General features: G+C 38.3%; 1 protein-coding gene across 3 annotated transcripts in view; it reads left to right on the plus strand.

Moving 5' to 3' along the window:
- The window catches only part of ARHGAP24 (Rho GTPase activating protein 24), a 546151-nt gene that overhangs the window by 305012 nt on the left and 220089 nt on the right, over positions 1-21050 (plus strand). The window contains exon 1 of one of the 3 annotated variants that reach the window (XM_027544944.1): positions 13936-14201. The exons of 1 other annotated variant lie outside the window; for it this stretch is intronic. The gene's annotated coding sequence lies outside the window, so the exon portion shown is untranslated. Of the gene's footprint in view, positions 1-13935; positions 14202-21050 lie in introns of those variants that run through there. One more of the 3 variants, XM_027544946.1, reaches the window with a different exon arrangement.

Genomic DNA, 21050 nt, shown 5'->3' on the forward strand with positions numbered 1-21050 from the left:
GTGTTCAACTCTTTGTGACCTCATGGACTGCAGCACGCCAGGCTTCCCTGTCCCTCGCCATCTGCTGGAGTTTGCCCAAATTCATGTCCGTTGAATTGGTAATGCCATCCAACCACCTCATGCTCTGTCATTCTCTTCTCCTTACAAACACCTAATAATGACTCATATGTCTATTATAGCCCTTCCACCTTTGCACAACTATTTCTGTACTATATCTCTCTGAGTAGAAACAGGAATCTTCAAAGTTTTTCACCGATTGGCGAATTCCAATACATATATGTCTCATTCATATATTTATAAACTACACACATGCCACACACCCAATACTTCTAACACTTCATTGAAATACCACAGGTCTCTGTCCTTGTTCAGCTTTGCTAGTTACACTCACTCTTTCTGATCATCTCATCTACCCATGTCTTTAAATGTTGTCTGCTTGTCAATAACAAATGGAGTTTAAAGAGTAAAAACACTCTAGCATTTCACCAACAAAGTCCAATTCTCTTTGACTGAAATATATATTCTTTCATAAGAAAGTATTACTAACATAGATGATGATAGATTCATTGAATAATATCAGGAAAGAAATCAAAGTTGAAGTTTATTGAAAAACCAAAAGACTTGATAATTTCCAGGATAAAGATATAAAGAATCTACTAAGATTAGAAAGAAAAATAAAATTATTTTCTCAGTAAGTGAAAACTGCCAGTAATTATCTTACCAGTTCAATAACTGCTGGCTAAACTGGCCTGTAGGACCACTTTTTCACCATAGAACTATGGGGAATACTCATTGACATTTGTAATCTCAAATAAGGATGCGGGGATTAATAGATTCAACAATGTGTTGATTAAAATGAAGGAAATTTCAGGGGATAATTTTTTATGAAGATGGATCTATTCAAGTATGGTTTTTTATTGCTTAGTGGTCATATAGTGATGAAAAATACAGTATTCATATCTGAAACAGACAAATCCTCACACAAAAACAGTGCTTGAGAAGTATTCAAATAAGCAATTCTTGAACATTTGATAAAACAGAGGAATGGGTAGTAGGGAAGTCAATTTACATGAGATTGTTTAATGGCGGCTTCTTCCACATTGATGAGGTTAGGATCCTTGGTATGATTCATTCAAATCGGTAAACGTTGGTTAGGTACTCATTTTGTTAAGCTTCTTGACTGCCAGTAAAATATCATTGCATTTATTTTTTGTAGCCACCTGAGAAGTTGTGTAAGTCCAAGTTATTAAGAATGGAGGAGAGAAATTTATGATGATTAAAGAAGACATATGTGTAATTATGTTGGCTTGCTTGTCTCTAAAGGTAAACACATTTTAATAATTTCAAAAATTGAGGTAAATAAGGAAAGTGTTTACCTTTTGAAAACCAGATTTGTAGATATACATATGTATGTATGTGTGCAGATGTAGATAGTTGCATGGACGAATGTATAGACCATCTGGGTGGATGTACTACAACTGTTGATCCTTAATAATAGAATTTGTGAGGGTTAAGATGGTAGAAACATTAAATTTTACATTATATTCATCTTCATTATTTTTTGTTCAGTTTGGTCACTTAGTCATGTCCGACTCTTTGGGACCCAATGGACTGCAGCCTTCCAGGCTTTCCTGTCCATCACCAACTCCCATAGCTTATTCAAACTCATGTCCATCTAGTTGGTGATGCCATCCAACCATCTCATCCTCTGTCATCCCCTTCTCCTCCTGGCTTCAATCTTTCCCAGCATCAGGGTCCTTACCAATGAGTCAGTTCTTCTCATCAGGTGGACACAGTGTTGGAGATTCAGCTTCAGCATCAGTCCTTCCAATGAATATTCAGGACTGATTTCCTTTAGGATTCACTGGTTTGATCTCCTTGCAGTCCAAGGGACCCTCAAGAGTCTTCTCCAATACCACAGTTCAAAAGCATCAATTCTTTGATGCTCAGCTTTCCTTATAGCCCAACTCTCACATCCATACATGACTAATGAAAAAATCATAGCTTTGACTATACAGACCTTGTTGGCAAAGTAATGTCTCTGCTTTTTAATATGCTGTCTAGGTTTGTCATGGCTTTTCTTCCAAAGAGCAAGTGTCTTTTCACTTCCTGGCTATAGTCACCATCTGGAGTGATTTTGGAGCCCCCCAAAACTGTAGTGATTTTGGAGCCCCCCCCCCAAATTAAAGTCTCTCACTGTTTCCATTTTTTTCCCCATCTATTTGCCATGAAGGGATAGGACTGGATGCCATGATCTTTGTTTCCTGAATGTTGAGTTTTAAGCAGCTTTTTGACTGTCCTCTTTCACTTTCATCAAGAGGTTCTTTAGTTCCTCTTCACATTCTCCCATAAGGGTGGTGTCATCTGCATATGGTAAGCTTAATGATATTTCTCCTGGCAATCTTGATTCCAGCTTGTACTTCATCCAGCCTGGAATTTTGCATGATGTACTCTGAGTATAAGTTAAATAAGCAGGGTGACAGTATACAGGCTTTGCATACTCTTTTCCCAATTTTGAACCAGTCCATTGTTCCATGTCTTGTTCTAACTGTTGCTTCTTGGCCTGCATACAGATTTCTCAGGAGGCAGGTAAGGTGGTCTGGTATTCCCATCTGTTGAAGAATTTTCCACAGTTTGTTCTGGTCCACACAGTCAAAGGCTTTAGCATAGTCAATGAAGCAGAAGTAGATATTTATCTGGAATTTTCTTGCTTTTTCGATGATCCAGTGGATGTTGGCAATTTGATCTCTGGTTCCTCTGTCTTTTCTAAATACAGCTTGAACATCTGGAAGTTCTGAATTCACGTACTGTTGAAGCCTCACTTGGAGAATTTTGAGCATTAGTTTGCTAGCGTGTGATTGAGTGCAATTGTGCAGTAGTTTGAACATTCTTTGGCATTCCCTTTCTTTGGGATTGGAATGAAAACTGACCTTTTCCAGTCCTGTGGCCACTGCTGAGTTTTCCAAATTTGCTGGCGTATTGAGTGCAGCACTTTAACTGCATCATCTTTTAGATCTGAAATAGCTCAACTGGAATTCTATCACCTCCTCTAGCTTTGTTCGTAGTGATGCTTCCTAAGCCACATTTGACTTGGTACTCCAGGATGTCTGGCTCTCGGTGAGTGATCACACCATTGTGGTTATCTGGGTCATTAAGATCTTTTTTGTATAGTTCTTCTGTGTATTCTTGCCACCTCTTCTTAATATCTTCTGCTTCTATTAGGTCCGTACTGTTTCTTTCCTTTACTGAGCCCGTCTTTGCATGAAATATTCCCTTGGTATCTCTAATTTTATTGAAGAGATATCTAGTCTTTCCCATTCAATTGTTTTCCTCTATTTCTTTGCATTGATCATTAATAATCATTGATATATAAGGAAATATGTTATTTATGCATTGGAAAGGAATCAAAATAATATGGGGAAAAAGTCTGACTTCCTTGTATTTGTTGGCCTTGAATCTTGAGGTCCAATGTCAAAGAATTGATGGGCACTTTGTTTTTATAGTTTTCTGAACCATGCTCATGTATCTAGGAACTTGTCAAGGACTACAGCGCAGGGAGGAGCCTTCTCTATTTCCAACACTCTGTCTTGTAAATGTGGATTCATTCTTTCCTTGTTAAAAGTGACGGTGTCAGGAAGCAACTCTACACTTCTGAGAAAAATCTGTTTTTCTGTATAAATTCAGTGGTTTGGGGAGCCCAAAGAAGCTTAATATTTAAAAACTATTAAGCACTAGGTGGTTCAACATTTTGTATCTGATGACTTTTCCCATAAGAAAATCCTAATAGTCCTCCTATTATGCCCTAAAAAATAAAATGTTTCCCCACTGTCTATGTTTTTATTCTGGAAAATCTTTAAAAAAAATCATAATTGTGGTTACCAGTGCAGTTGTTTCTTCAATAACTGGCTGTTTTAGTATTTTTATGATGCAACAGATCTTTAGTCCTCATAGATGAATAAACCTTAAACAAATATAAAACATATGGGAGATAATTATCTCAGAGGATAGTCCAACTTCATATCTGAAATAACCCCTGATGTACTCAAACTAAATCCTCTCATTTTTTAAATAGGAGAAAACTAAGCCCCAGTGTAGTCAATTGTTTTGTCCAAGGTTGGAAACCTAATTAATTGTGGCTGATATCTCCTGTCTGTACCTGAGAATGTTTACTTCCTGTGCTATGCTCACCCTTCCTTTTGTCCAGCTTAGTAAGGAACTTTGCCATATAATAAAGGATAGTTTCATCTAAGAAAAAAAAAAAATCTAAGAAAAAAAATGGATTTTTTTCATCTAAGGAAAAAAAATGGATTGAGATTCTACTCAATTTGGTGTTATTAATATTGATTCTGTTATGGTTAATGCATTGAAAAATAAGGCCTGTGCTTATTTTGAAATAATCAAAATAGCTCAGGGCACCCATCGAGACTAATATCTTTATATTTTATAGCAAAAATGTGTATGTGAATACATTACTTTTTATGGGATACCAGATACTGGTCTCTTAGATGGTTAAGAATCCACCTGCAATGCAGGAGACCTGGGTTTGATCCCTGGGTTGGGAAGAGCCCCTGGAGAAGGGAAGGCTACCTACAACAGTATTCTTGCCTAGAGGATTCCATGGACAGAGGAGTCTGGTGGGTTATAATCCATGGGGTTTCAAAGTTGTATACAACTGAGCGACTAACACTACTATTACTAAACACTGTATACTTGCTGTCTGTTACTGTCTTAAAATGAAGTGTAATTTTTATTGTTCGACATCATTTTTTAATACAATAAACTATGGAACTAAAAGGATTATTATATCCCAAATGGTTCAGTTGATCTGACCCTTGTATACGTATTTGAATACCTTGTCCAAGTTGTATAAAAATTTTTTTTTCAATCTTGACTCACTTTAAGAGCCAGTTACTTTAAAACCAATGACCTCATTTTTGATAATATCATCATCTGAAAGACGATGCAAACCTCTAGGTAGGATGGTGTATATCCAGGTTTGTCTATAAGAGCCTTAGTTTTTATCTGCTATCCCACTGTAATTAATCAATGCCTCTTTTTAATATAAAAGAGTCAAGTTTTGGATAGTGAACTATATGGTTATCCTACCTGTAGTAGCTGCAAAATATGCTAGAGAAGGAATTCCCTCCTCCAACTTTAAGGCAAATCTCAGCATTTTTTTTCCTGTTTGAGCTGTCTGCCCCTTTCTGTTTTCAGTGTCTCAAGAGTTTTGCCTCTTCCCTTCTAGACTCATTGAAGCTGATTTGTCTTTCAAACTGCATTGTACTCAAAACTCAGTATTTGATTCGATTGAACTAGGATATCTGCCAAGTCGACTTTCATTTTGGTTTCAAATGGCTATCCTTCTATAGAGTGTGAATAAATCTTTCAGGCTTAAAATGATTAGATTATCAAGAGGAACTTGATGAAGGTTCTGTGCTTTTGCAGGGAGCAAAACATACAGTTTCATAGACACAATGCAAATATAATTCTTTGTGTGTTGTATGCCGTGTTTATTCACTCACTGACTTCCTGAAGCTCTTTGAGCTGTAGCCCCCAGGCTCTGCTGTCCATGGGATTTTTCAGGCAAGAATACTGGAATGGGTTGCCATTTCATTCTCTAGGGGATATTCCTGAACCAGGGGTTGAACCCATGTCTCCTGTATTGCAGGCGGGTTCTTTACCCTATTGAGCTATTGGGGAAGCCCATTGTTTGTGTTGAATTTCAAATCTGAACATGCTTATAACTAAAAAATCTAAACAGTCTGCCTAAGTAAGGAATCTTCTAAGATCCTGCCAAAGTATATTCCAGTCTCTTCAATCCTAGTCACCAAAGTTTAAAAAGGTGTCCAAAATCTATGATCTCCTAAAAGGGACGGACAATTCAGTGTAAAAAATATGATATTGTAGCCATGGGAACATGAGTTCAAATTCTATCACTCTTTTAAGTTTGGTGCCTCGGCTTATTAATCAGCAAATGGATAGAATTTATAAAAAATGTTTTTTGTATAATAAGGATTTACATTTTCATGCACATCTAACACTGTATACATTTTTCTGTAATGATTTTATGGGCATTTTGGGAGTAAGTTTGTCTATCCTATATCTTCCTACCTATGGAACAATTTCAATATCTTTTGAGATCATCTCTGTCTTTCCGTCCCTCCAGACCATCACAATGTCTTACAATGGTATAGTAGTGTCCTCTTAAGTCGTCCTTTAGATCACTTGTTCCTAAATTCTTTTTCTACTTAGCAGTCTAAAACCAAAATAGCCAATGTTTAAAATCCTTTAGTAGCTACCCACAACCTTCAGGATAAAGCCTAGGTTCCTGACTCTGGCTTTTGTCTGTATTTCTTTCTGCATATTTTACCCATTACGGTATGTTATTCATTCTACCTTCCAGCTCTGTAGAACTACTTGAAGTGGCCCAACTCTATCCTTATCTCCTGCCTGAAATGTTAGTCCTTTTCCTTTCCTGATGCACTCAAAGTATTTCTTGGTTGCACCTCCTCAAGGAAACCTTTGGTCATGTCCCTTCTTATAGTGCCACGTGTGTGCGTGCTCAGTCGCTCAGTCATGTGCAACTCTTTGAGACTCCATGGACTGTAGCCCACCAGATTCCTCTCCCTATGGGATTTTCCAGGCACGAATACTGGAGTGGGTTTCCATTTCCTTCTCCAGGGGATCTTCCTAACTCAGGGGTCAAACCAGCATCTCCTGTATTGGCAGGTGGATTATTTTTTAACTACCGAGCCATCAGGGAAGCCCTCCATTGTGTTCTCTTATAATTCAGTGTTAATTTCCCAATAGTCAGTAGACTTCTTTCACCTCCAAGATTCCCTATGTTGGATTTTGTATTTTTCTTTATACTCAAACATTGCACCCTATATGAACTTAATAAATACAGGCTTCAATAAACTGAAGAAAATAAAGAAGTAAAGAAAGGAAGAGAGACCTTATTTCCCTAGGGAATTCTGTATTCTGGATACGGAAATATTATCATACCATGATATAACAAGGGATTGAGACCTCATCAGTTCAGTTCAGTTCAGTTACTCAGTCATGTCCGACTTTGTGACCCCACGGACTGCAGCATGCCAGGCTTCCCTGTCCATCATCGACTCCCGGAACTTGCTCAAACTCATATCCAGTGAGTCAGTGATGCCATCCAACCATCTCATCCTCTGTCATCCCCTTCTCCTCCCTCCTTCAATCTTTCACAGCATCGGGGTCTTTTCCAATGAGTCAGTTCTTCACATCAGGTGGACCAAGTATTGGAGCTTCAGCTTCAGCATCAGTCCTTCCAATGAATATTCAGGACTGATTTCCTTTAGGATGGACTGGTTGCATCTCCTTGCAGTCCAAGGGACTCTCAAGAGTCTTCTCTAACACTGCAGTTCAAAAATGTCAATTCTTCGACACTCAGCTTTCTTTATGGTCCAACTCTCACATTCATACATGACTACAGGAAAAACCATAGCTTTGATTAGAAGGGCCTTTGTCAGAAAAGAACTGTCTCTGCTTTTTAATATGCTGTCTAGGTTTGTCATGGCTTTTCTTCCAAGGAGCAAGTGTCTTTTCATTTCATGACTGGAATCACCATTTGCAGTGATTTGGAGCCCAAGAAAATAAAGTCTGTCACTGTTTGCATTGTTTCCCCATCTATTTGCCATGAAGTGATTGGACCAGATGTCAAGATCTTTGTTTTCTGAATGTTGAGTTTTAAGCCAGCTTTTTCACTCTCCTCTTTCACTTTCATCAAGAGGCTCTTTAGTTCTTCTTCACTTTCTGCTGTAAGGGTGGTGTCTGCATATCTGAGGTTATTGATGTTTCTCCTGGCAATCTTGATTCCAGCTTGTGCTTCATCCCGTCCAGCATTTCGCATAATGTACTCTCCAGGTAAGTTAAATAAGCAGGGTGACAATATACAGCCTTGAGGTACTCCTTTCCCAATTTGGAACCAGTCCATTGTTCCATGTCTGGTTCTAACTGTTGCTTCTTGACCTGCATACAGATTTCTCAGGAGGCAGGTAAGATGGTCTGGTATTCCCATCTGTTGAAGAATTTTCTACAGTTTGTTGTGATCCATACAGTCAAAGGCTTTGGCATTGTCAATAAAGCAGAAGTACATTTTTTTTTGGAACACTCTTGCTTTTTCTATGATCCAACTGATGTTGGCCATTTGATCTCTGGTTCCTCTGCCTTTTCTAAATCCAGCTTGAACATCTGGAAGTTCTTGGTTCTAATACTGTTGAAGCCTGGCTTGGAGGATTTTGAGCACTACTTTGCTAGCATGTGAGATGAGTGCAATTTCGCGGTAGCTTGAACATTCTTTGGCATTCCCTTTCTTTGGGATTGGAATGAAAACTGACCTTTTCCAGTCCTGTGGCCACTGCTGAGTTTTCCAAATTTGCTGACGTATTGAGTGCAGCACTTTCAAAGCATCATCTTTTAGGATTTGAAACAGTTCAGCTGGAATTCCATCACCTCCACTAGCTTTGTTCGTAGTGATGTTTCCTAAGGCCAACTTGACTTCAGACTCCAGGATGAGAGACCTCATGACTTAGCATAAAACCTTGTCGAAAGAAAGCAATAAAAAATATTTGTAGCTTTGATTTATTGACTAAATAAGTGACACCTATTTATTTAGATTAATATTTAATCTTAGTCCATAAGAAAATGGCATTTTTTTCCAACAGTTATTTTATATAATGCTATTTTCCTTTTAGTGGCAACAGTGTTCTGGCAAGGGATTTTCTCTACATCATTGTGTCCTAGGGGACAACTGCTGTGTGTGTGCTTGGGAAAAATCATTTTCTTCCTAACAAGGAATCCCCCTGTGTTTGCCCACCATCACATTAGCATGTTTCTTTTTTATTTTTTTTTTCTTTTTTTTTTCCGCACAACTCCTCCCCGCCCCAGCATGTTTCTTTTTTAAAGAAATTTTTTTATGTGAACCATTTTCTAAAATTTGTTATTGAATCTGTTACAATATTACTTCTTATTTATTTATTTAACTTCTTTTTTATGTTTTTTTTTGTTTGTTTTTGTTTCTGGAGCAGAGCCATGAGGCATGTGGGATCTAGGTCCCCAATCAGGGATTGAACCCACACCCCTTACACTGGAAGGCAAAGTCTTAACCACTGGCCCATCAGGGAAGTTTCCCTTTCAGTACCTTTCTGATGTGACTGGACCCAGCGTGTGTTGAGCCAGTCTCATCGTCCCACAGTGCATCTGAGCCCCAGGACCCAGAGGCTGACTCACTAGAACAGGTTATTAGGAAGCAGTAGGAGAGGAGATGGAGGCAATCCAATTCACAGCTCACTGGAGAGCTCTGAATCAGTGTGGAGGAGGACTGAGATGGTGGATGAGATTATCTGTGAGCTCACCTCTCTAAAATTACTTAGTCTTCCCCCTTTTCATTTAGAAAACATGTGTTTTGAATGCAAAGATTTAGCTTCTTCTCCTGAAGAGTTGGCAGCTGAGAGCAGTTTCTTGAAACCACCTGGAAAGGATAGAATTTGTTGTCGGATATCTGCTGTTTAAATAAAGGCAGTTACTGTAGAGTTTAGGAAACAAAGGAAATATCCAGAAGCTCTCAGGACCTTCTAGCAAATATAATCCCATACCTAGTCTGGTGCATGTATCCATAAAGGATATCCTGGCAAGTCAGAGGTATACTCTGGCCTTTGTGTTAGGAAAATTTAAGGGCTTAGAGTCCCCTTGTGTAGGTACAGTTACATACCTAGAGCCCAACAGGGGCTCTTTATTTCTGAGATGCCTAGCTGCTGAGCCACGAGGAGATTTTCAGGGTTCCATCAGTTGTAAAGGTGGGTTGTCTTCGCCCTCATGCTTGTGGACTTAGGTTAGATGCTTGTTGAATGAAGAGTAGTAACCCAGGCAGGACTATAAATAATTCATTCAAGAAATGTTGATCAAAGACTTATTTTATAGTCAACACTGTTCTGAACACTGGGAATGATGAGGTTTAAAAGAGCCAAAATCTTATTGTTCTGATCTTATTTGTAACTTCTGATACATTTCTGATAATATTTTATAATTAAGTTTATAAAACTTATTCTATTTGTTTTAAATCAGACAATAATTGCTTCACAAAATATTTTTTGTTTCTGCCAGACAGCAACTCAAATCAATCGTAGCTATATACATGTATATATATACACATAACTATATATGTGTATATATATCCCCTCCCTCTTGAACCTTCTTCCCACCCATCTAGGTCATACAGAGCACCAGACTGTGCTCCCTGCATTATATAGCAGGTTATTCTAGAAGAGATACAGTGAACATATTTAAACTAATTGAATGAATGAATAACTAAAAAAGAACCAAAGATAATTTTGGATAGTGGTAAGTGCTGTGAAGAAAAACCAAAGTAGAGAAACAAGGTAGAGAGAATGTGTGTATGTGGTCGGGAGGATGGTTAACCAGAGTGGTCAGGATATTCTTTTTCTGGAGAGGAAGCATTTAAAATGAGCTCTGAATGCTGAGAAGAGAATAGTTCTGTGAAGATATGAGGAAGGCACTTTCTAGACAAACGGAACAGCATTTAGAAAAGTAGGAAAGATAAATGGAGGCAAAATGATGGAGAGCCTAGGAGGCTGTGGCTAGGCATTTGGATTTATACCGAGGGCCATGGGAAATCATTGTAGGGATGAAGCAGAGAATGCAGGGGAATTTTTGGACAGTGTGAACCAGGGGATAATGGGAAACCCTTGTAGGGATGAAGTGAGGAATAATGGCTAATGACTGAAGAGTGAACCAGAGGATAATGCGAAACTGCAGGGAATGAAGGAGAGAGATGGTGGGAACTGGTTGGATGATATAAAGCAGGAGATGATGGAAACCAACAGAGGAGATGAAGAGGGGAATGGTGACTCTGGCTGCTGTGAGGAGAATGGACTGTGAACAGAGAAGGCAACATAGCAAGCAGGAGCTTGAACTAGTTTAAGAGGGTTGATGCTTGAGACTTTTATGTGCGTCAGTCTCCTGGGACAGTTAAAAATGTCCACCTATGAAAACTCTTCCCAAACACAAAATAATCTAACAGCTGTTCACGTGATCACTTCCCTTCCCTGCTATCACAAAACTGCTCTCTGGGATTCTTTAGTACAAACCTTCTTCTAATGTTACTGTAAACCTGAAAATTGAGAGGAGGATACCGAGAGTTTGAGAATTCCGATGGCCTTGCCTGTGTTAATACAGTCTGCCCTGGAGTTCACCTCTGCTCTAAGTGCTACTCCCATCAGTGGAATTCAACTCCATAGATTCCATCTTCATAACACAGTAATTCTTCCCCTCTAAACTTACCTAAGGGCTCTGAAATTCAGAGCATGCCCAGAGTTGGGCAACCTGGAATATGTCCAAGGGACCTAAATATAAAGAGAGAGGATTTTTTTAAATGATTGTATACCACTGTGTTATTTTAGATAGTGCTAAATTTCACATATTGACAGCAATTGCTTCCCTCTCAATGGGGACAAAGGAACAGGGTTATGAATTACAAAGTAAGTTTGAGGGCCAATTTCCTGTTGCTTGCACTGGTCACCAAAATTGCTGGTTCTTTCTTTGCTTACCCTATTTTGAGAGACTTTGGTTCCTGAAATCAGTACCTATAATCTATTGTCTGTGACTCAACCCACTTCTGTTCTAAACAACCTGCGGGTACGTGACTTCTCTCTACACCTTTTTTTCCCCTGAGTCTACTCAACAGCCCTGAATCACCCTGACGTCAGTCATTCCATCTGAATCTCTGTGCCTCCTCACAGCCTACTTCTCCTTTAAGGTTTTACTCACACTTCCTTCCTGCCCCTTCTAACATCCCAAAGGCCAAATGTTCAAATAAAGAGTAAAAGCTTAAGAAGTAAAGGAAAAATACGGAAAAATTTTAGTAAACCCAAGGAATACACATCTGTGTGTCAAACTCTTGTCATATTTGACATATTAGTGTTAGGTATAAATGTAGATTAGATGTTAATGTCTGTGGGGTTTTCGTTTTCTTAGAGCTCAATCAAGCAAGATTAATTAAGAACAAAAGGAAAATAGGATCTACCATTGTGTCAAGAAGCACAGAGTATGTTTTACAAGATTTCTCTCTCAACATTTGCGTATTCTGAATATCAACTGTTTATTTGTCAGGGTTGGAAGATTTATATGGTATATGTTAATTACTCAACACTTTGGAAAATGTTTTTAAAAATCTAATCCAATTTTCATTTTAAAAAGTATACTTTTGCAATTATTTGTTCACAATTACATTGCTTTCTGCCAAAGACCAGGACAAGCATAGATAAATGGAATCTTAAAAGTAGACAAGCAATATCAAAACCAAACAGTGAATTTCTGAGATAAGGAATGAGTAAAAGTTTGAAAATGGTCTTTAATGGTCTGAGAATTTAGTTAATTGTGTCTTTGAGTCATAGCATGTAAAGTTGATTTGACATTAATATTTTAAGGAGTCATATCAAATAGAAAGATCAGTAGTGACCAGAGCAATTTTAGCCTGGGCCACTTCATATTTTGGCTTATCTGACCCTAGGATGGATGTTTTTGCGAGTGAATGACTCAATGGGTAGAATGTAAGTAAATGTTGGGCACATGGTTGATGCATGGGAATGAAGAAAAACATAAGTTATAGAAAATTGGCCTTACTTCCCATCTAAACCCTTTGATTTTATTTGAAAATTATGCACTTCTCTGAAAAAGCTATTGCTTGTCAGTTATTATATTCCACAAGGGATGGATGAGGTAGCTTTATAAATATTCAATTAATATTTGTTTAATAAGTGAATGAATTATTTCAAAAGAAAACTTTAAAAAAATTATAATAAAGAAATCAACCCTTCAGTTCAAGAAAAATAATTTCTCATATATAGGTAGGAAAAGTGATGTGACAGATACCAAATAAAAATTATCGTGATGTTTATCTTATATTTAACAAAATATATTAAAAAGTCATAGTCAAGAATAGCTGACTTCCCTGGTGGTCTAGTGGTTAAGAATTCATCTTCCAATGTAGAGTGTGTTGGTTTGATCCCTGTTGGGGGAGGTAAGATCCTGCATGCCTCAGGGCCAAAAACATAAAAGAAGAAGCAGTATTGTAACAAATTCAATAAAGACTTTAAAAATGGTCCCCATCAAAAAAATCTTTTAAAAAAGTGATCAAAAAATAAACTTGTATATATGGTGAAATTTTTTTTTTTAGACAATTTAGAAGCAGAGATTTTTGGTAATAATAATGTGTTTCTGATTCAATAGCCAAGTAACTACTTACTCTAACAACTGTCACAGCTCCATCCTTTTCAGGAGTCCTCTGTAAGGACTAAAGGATATTCATAGCCCCTGAAAAATGGCAACTCCTGAGACATAAAAAATATTCTGGAAAATCAGCAGAGGAAAATATTATTTCCTAAATACAGAAGAAATTAGACATTAGAGAGAGAGATGTTCAATATTAAGGACTGTGAAGTGGAGGGAAATGCTTTTTTCTGAGAACAGGTGGTTCTGACATTGTATTACTTCTTGCTGCCAGCTCGTGTGGGTATTCTACAAGGATGCAGAGGAAAAAGGTAAACCATTTCCCCTCGGGTACAATAGTGTAATAGAAAAAGCCTTGAACTGGGAGTTGTGAAATCCAATAGCTATTCTTAGCTGACACATATGAGCTTTGTGAGTGACTTTGCACAAATCGTATTTTCTCTAGGCATCACTTACATTATTTATAAAGTGAAGGCATTGGGCTAAATTATATTTAAGATCCTGATGTGCTTTCTCTGGTTCTCATTTTTAAACCTCCCCCCCACTTTTTTTTTTTTTGGTCTATTTCTAAATGCTCAAATACTACATTATTTAAGGTATATTTCCTGGCAGTTTTTTTTTTTTTTTTTCCTTCCCTCTCTGTCTCTTTCTTCAATATATGGGATAGGAGGATACTGAGTAAGTCTGAGGGGAAGGAGGAAGAAGATTTGCTACAGGAAGGATTTCTATCCCCCTCTACAAGAAAACTTAATACAGCTACCACCGCTTTGAAAGGAATGGTTTATGTCCCAAGAGCACTTTCCAGACAAGCTCTGTACTTTTTTGCCAACAGAATTAACTTTAAACTGAAGTCAGTAGACAGTTAAACAAGAGTCGACACTGGAAACAGCTGTGAGTAGACCAGACCAGTTACTTATAAGGTACTGTTTTTTAACTCATAGAAATCTCCTTCAAGGTTCATTTCTTTCAGGCACAAGTATTCTGTGGTCATCTGACCTTTTTCTCCCACTTTGCCTCTATTCTGAGAGAAAACACACTCTTAGAATATCTTAGCTCTTGAGTGTTTCAGTATTGTTTTGGAGCTGTTGTTGGTTGAAGCTGCTAAGATCTTGTTTTGCTTTTAGGAAACTAAGAATTGTTGTTATTTTATATTGAATCTTAGTTTATTTTTGTCCTTTGTTGACTCTTGTCATGGGTGGCTTTTATGTTTTATTGATCAGGTTGAATAAAGCAGGATATGCTTTAGTATTACAGAATGTACAGAATGCTCTTGACTTGGGGAAGAGGGGCCGAGGTTGGTTAATCCATTGTCAGCTTGAAGTGCAGAACCTATAGAGTCAATCAGATAAGGGAACCAGCACCGGGCAAGCCCAGGCCCTTAAGCTGTCTGGATCAAGTCCCCCTGACCTCATCACAGCTTGGTGTATCTGACCTGGAAAACATGAGTTTTTAAACTGGAGTTTTATCTTTAGGTTGTTCCTATACTTGTTCATTTTAACCCTTCCTTCCCTTTACCCCCATTTAGTTTTACAAATTCTGGTAAACTTTCTTTTTTTTTTTAATTTTTGGATGAAGTTTATCTTATTAAGTTCGTCCACCTTAAAGGGACAGCATTTCTAAGAGTGATATCTGCTATAAGAGTTCAAATCACTGAGCTCTAAAGGGGTTTTCAGAGCAGAAGAGGAGTAGCCCACCTGGCAGTGGAGTGGACAGATAAGACCCCATTTACCACTGTCATCTGAGATGTCCCTCTTGCCCCAGAGGCCTGGTTAGCTAATACTATATATAGTATTCGCTGCTGGTCAGTAAACAAGTAACAGAGAACTAAGGAGTTTTCTATCTATGGACTTTCCAGAAAAGGAAGCTTAGAAGTTTACTACTGAAAACTCCTAAAGTTTAGAGAGAATTTAGCCATTTTTTGGAGAGTTATCTTTCTGAAGTCTATAATAATATGTATGTGCTCAGTTGTATCCAACTCTTTGCAGCCCCATGGACTGTAGCCTGCCAGGCTCCTCTGTTCATGGGATTTCCCAGGCAAGAATACTGGATTAGGTTGCCATTTCCTCCTCCAAGGGATCTTCCCAACTCAGGGGTAGAACCCAAGTCTCCTGCATTGGCTAGCGCATTCTTTACCACTGAGCCACCTGGGAAGCCTTAGATATTTTACTGTCTCTCTGGAGAGGACTAAATTCAAAGTTTTGTGAGTTTCTCAGTATTGTCGTCATGAATACACATCATAGATTTATTCTATAACATAACAATACTTGCGGGGCCTGTTCTGTGGTGTGTAAGGCCATCCTTTTTACGTCATAAGGTCACATAATTACTGTGCTTTAAAAAATTGTATTATTTTTATGGGACTTTTTTTTCTTGTGTTCATCATTCATTTGGAACTGTGATCTCTTTACCTGCTGGTGTGGACAATTTGTATTCCTCTACTAACTCTCTTCAGCTTCAACCATCTCTTTGTAATGATCATTTCATTTGTGCTGTGCACAAGAAAACCAAAAAACAAACAAGTTTATTAAAAAAAAAAAAAAAACATGGAAGGAATGAGAGGCTATAACTTTATCCGAAGACCCAAGAGAACCTTGTATGAGGAAAGTGCAGAGCCAAAGTGCACAGACATGGTGACATCTATTTTAGGTGCTTAGGAGGCTTTTGGTTTGTGTCCAAACTCTTAGCTGTGTTCTGTAGTAGAAGTTGCCATGGAAGTGGCTCTGGGATAACTACCTCATTCCTACATCAGATACAGAAAGTGCTGTTTGTTTTCCTTTTTACACAATTACCGGAGGTATGTGTCAAGGAATCAGTGACTAACCAATTTCAAGGGGGCTATAATATTAATTAGTATTAATCAAATACTGGGCTTCCCAGGTGGCACAGTGGTAAAGAATCTGCCTGCCATGCAGGAGATAAGGAGACGAGAGTTTGATCCCTGGATTGGGAGGATCCCCTGGAGAAGGAAATGGAAACCCACTCCAACATTCTAACCTGGAGAATTCCATGGACAGAGGGGCCTGGCAGGTTACAGTCCATCCATAGGGTCACAGTAAGTTGGACACAACTGAGCATGCGTGAGTGGACAAGTACTAAGTACATTATTTTAGCCTCATTCACACATATGCTGTTCACATGCATGTGTGTCTGAGAAATAGCATAATACTGCTTGGTAGAAAAGAGAGAAAAGGAAAAATGATCATTGTCATCTAATCTCTGCTGTTCTTCTGTGTGCTGATGAAACTTCAGGGAAAAAAAGAGGAAAGTAAGGCTAACTGTCTCCATTATATCTTGGTTTTTAAAAACTGCATCTTTCTCTTATTTACAGATTTTTCTAAGCTGAAAATGCCATAAAACATTGAATTTAGTAGCTGAATATATGTTTTCTTATCTTCCCACATTTTTTTATGTAGTGCATTTCAGAGCAAAATGGATCACTGGTTTCTCAATGATCTTGATCATTAATTCTGTTTGACACAAGAAAGAAATTAAAACTGGATATGTTAGACAATACGTGAAGCTATAGATTGAGTCCAGAGTAGTTCTACATTCCAGCTTTACTAAGAATCCACTGCTAATTCCTTGATCATAGAGCTTTATAAAGAATTACGCTGTGAGGTCTTTTGTATTGAAGGCCCTTTTCAAACTGAAACTATTTAAAAAAAAAAAAAAAAAGGTTTCACCTAGTCGCTGTGGAAGTTGGTCCTAGGTGTAAAAGCATTTTGTGATATATATGACAAACTCTTTCTGTTTGAAACAATGAACTAGGGACTATCTTTTGTTTGCAACAGCGAATTTAGGGTCTGCGTAAATGTAGAAACATTATCTAAAAAGTAGAAATTTTGCTTATTTTTGCCCACTACTTTTAGTTAAATGGCATGAGTTATTTTCAAATGGAAAGAATACTATGTTAATTCAGTAAAAGTTTTCTCTACTTGACTGTTTCAGGTTAATTAAAATTTAATTTTCACATTCATACCTAATTAGAAAATTTGACGCATGATATATATTATCACTGAAAACTCAGTGTCATTAGGAATGCACACTTGGGAAGGTTTCTATTTAGAAAATGACTCTTAAAATTAGTAAAGAAGGAAAATTTGAAATAAATTAACATGTGACAGTGTTCACTGATAATACCTTATGTGTCTGCATGCATACCCAGTTGTATCCGACTCTTTGCAACATTCTAGACTGTAGCCCACCAGGATCCTCTGTCCATGGGATTCTCCAGGCAGCAATAATGGAGTGGGTTGCCATTTCCTGCTCTGACCCAGGAATCGAACCTGCATCTCCTGAGTCTCCTGCACTGGCAGGCACATTCCTTACCACTGTACCACTGGGAAGCCCACAGTGCCTTATAAGGATCCTTTTTTTTCACACAACCTTGTGAGAATTCTCCAGAAGTAGTCAAAGCTAACCCCTCTTAAACTAGAATTCAGTGAGCAAGATGTATGCTTTCCAAGGGGCTGTCAAGCTTAATGCTGTAGGATGTGAACTAGAGAGAGAAGGTACTGATATTTCTTCAATTGGTGAACAGAGAGATAATTGATTTGTTCTGATAAAAATCTGCATTTAGCTTATTTTCAATTGCAGCCTCTCAGGAAAGAAAAGATGCTCAAACAGCAGAACTATATCCTTATATACTGGCCTTTTTTGATGAACTAAATCAATACTTCTGGACAATTGAAGAGGTGATGTGGTTAAAGACCGAGATTCTTTTGGTATGTTTTAGTGCAATAAGTGGCTTCCCGGGTGGCTCAGCATGTAAAGAACCTGCCTGCAATGCAGGAGACACCGTTGACGTGGGTTCAGTCCCTGGATTGGGAAGATCCTCTGGAGAAGGAAATGGCAATCCACTCCAGTATTCTTGCCTGGGAAATCTCATGGATAGAGGAGCCTGGCAGGCTACATTCCATGGGGTCAAAACGAGTCAGACACCACTGAGCAGCAGCAGATCTAAGTGTCTGTTAAGTGAATATAACTTAAAAGATTGTTAACAAATACATGATCCAAAAACCATATATATTTTACTTCATATTTTATTACCAAAGTGTTTGCTATTTAGTTCACTGCTGGGGCATGCTAAAACATGAAAATTTCATTATATAATGCCATTTAACAAATTATGAAATTGCTGTTGGCAACGAGTAATTTGGAACTGTAAATTGCTATGAAGAAACAGCATCGGGTGCCTATTGTCAATAATAATTTAAAAAGTAGAGTTGGAGGACATAGAGGTATCAGTCATTTTCCAATACCCCTTTTTGGTTTGTTGATTTCGCTGAAAGCATTGTGGAATTGATAATGCATTTGCTACAAGAAGATGCTGCTAGCATTTGCTGTATTAATAGTTGGGAGGTGGAAACAGAAGAATAAATAAAAATGGCTGAGTCTAAGACAATTTTACAAGCCAAATATTATTTTGGTAAGCTTTAAACAAAGATTAGATAAGTTACAAAGATCTAGGTAAAATGCTGACATCTTTCCAAATTAACAGGGCTTCCCTGGTGGCTCAGACGGTAAAGCGTCTGTCTGCAATGCAGGAGACCCGGGTTAGATCCCTGGGTTGGGAAGATCCCCTGGAGAAGGAAATGGCAGCCCACTCCAGTATTCTTGCTTGGAAAATCCCATGTATGGTGGAGCCTGGTAGGCTACTGTCCATGGGGTCGCAAAGAGTCAGACACGACTGAGTGACTTCACTTCACTTCCAAATTAACAAGAAAATAATAATAATTCTGGGCAGTTTTCATTTGTCTGTATCTTCTATCTCCAACCGACTTGCTTTTGAATATGTTTAATATCAAGCATATCTTCTGTAGTCCTCCAGAGCACAGGGCTAGTCCATCAGGAAAGTTAGCACCCAGAGGTCCTCCACCCCACTTGAAAACATTTTAAGTAGAGTTGAGTACAATGGAAAAGAAAGTGACCTTCCTGTAAAACCTTAAATGTAAAATACCTTTCCTAACTCACAAAGGAGTTAACTATTACGAGGATTATAAAGAGAATGATAATATAAAAGGAAAATAAATTGTCACGAGTCTCACTCTCCAGTAGAGTAATTCCTATTGTTAGATTTCCTTCTGTATCTGTGTTCATAATATGGCACCAATATTTCGTTTCACCTTATTTTTACAAAATCAGCTTCACACTGCAAATTTGGACTCCACCTTTTTCATGTAAAATTTTATTGGCAACTTTTTCTATATCTTCAGAACACCTTGGAAAACAAATAATTGACAAGGGTATAATCCTCCGTTCTATGACTATCCCATACATAATAAAACACACCCCTCCCCCACTGTTGGGGACCTGCATTGTTTCAGTGTGTTGTGTGATAAATAAAATAAGAACAAGCATTGATTTGCATATATCTTTTCTGCTCATTTGGTTCTTTTAGAGCTGCGATGACTTAGCAATGAGCAAGTCTAAATCCTTCGTTTTACAGAGTAGGGGAACTAAGTCCGGAAATATTACTCATTTAGCATCCAGACTTCCGGCTTTCAGTCTTATTTCTATCTTCATCCAGAAGAAGTAATGACTGGATGATAAAATTATTCAGGGGCAAGAGGTGAAAGCATAATTTCCTCCTGTTGAGTAAGAGGTCAACCATGTACCCTATTCTCTGAAAATCCTCAGGGAACGGAAGCGTTCTCATACTAAAGAAGGAACTCAAAATTCCATGCCAGAAGTCTTTATTACACAAGGGGTGATAAACATATAACAGCTATGGGAACATTTTTAAATAGCTGTCGTTTCATTAATGAGTATTTGCTGAAGCATTTCCTGGGCCACTGCTGTTTATGGAACTTTTAAACAAAATATTTATGAAGATGAAACCAGGCTTTGCTTCATAAATTATGTCCTTTTACCTGTTCCTGTGCTTTTCCTCAGGGCACAACCAATGTTCAGGCCTCTGTTACACTGAACAAACACACACTCAGCTTTCTCAACCAAGTTTTCTGTTTTGGTGCCAAGAAAAATTTGTATTTTCTGTCTTTGCTTCCTCGCCTCCCTCTGACCCTGTCAGTTCAGTTCAGTCGCTCAGTTGTGTCCGACTCTTTGCGACCCCATGAACCGCACCACACCAGGCCTCCCTGTCCATCACCGACTCCCGATGTTCACCCAAACCCATGTCCATTGAGTCGGTGATGCCATCCAACCATCTCATCCTCTGTCGTCCCCTTCTCCTCCTGCCCTCAATCTTTCCCAGCGTCAGGGTCTTTTCAAATGAGTCAGCTCTGTGCATCAAGTGGCCAAAGTATTGGAGTTTCTGAGTCTATAACTCTTTGCAATTGGACATTTATTTCTATCACAATACTGAAAATCTCTCAGAGGTTGCTAATGATGGCTGACTTGATGGTTAAATCCAACAGCTTCTTATCTTCGTGCCCACCTCCCCCTTGCTACCGTTTATACTGTTTACCTTTGTACTCTCTTCTTGAAATACTTCTGTCCTGGAGTATTAGGGATCTGATACTGGCCTGCACTTCCATCCCTTTTTTCTTCACTCTCTTCAGAGGTCTCCTGTCTTCTTGCCGCTTCCTGGTTCTGTGTTTGTTTTATTGTTTGATTTTCCCCTATTATACTTTCTTCCTCAGAGGACTGCATCCAGTCTCACAGCTTCAACTTAAAGCCCAATCTAGAGGTCAGGTCAGCAAGATCTCTCCCAACTCATACTTTGTACAAGTTGTTTTAAACGCCCCCTTCCTCTGGATTCACAATGCTTTGTCTTAGCAGGGAACTGGGCTGTATTTTAGTCCCAAATT

This window comes from Bos indicus x Bos taurus, chromosome 6 (assembly GCF_003369695.1).
Source record: "Bos indicus x Bos taurus breed Angus x Brahman F1 hybrid chromosome 6, Bos_hybrid_MaternalHap_v2.0, whole genome shotgun sequence".
NCBI classification, from domain to species: domain Eukaryota; kingdom Metazoa; phylum Chordata; class Mammalia; order Artiodactyla; family Bovidae; genus Bos; species Bos indicus x Bos taurus.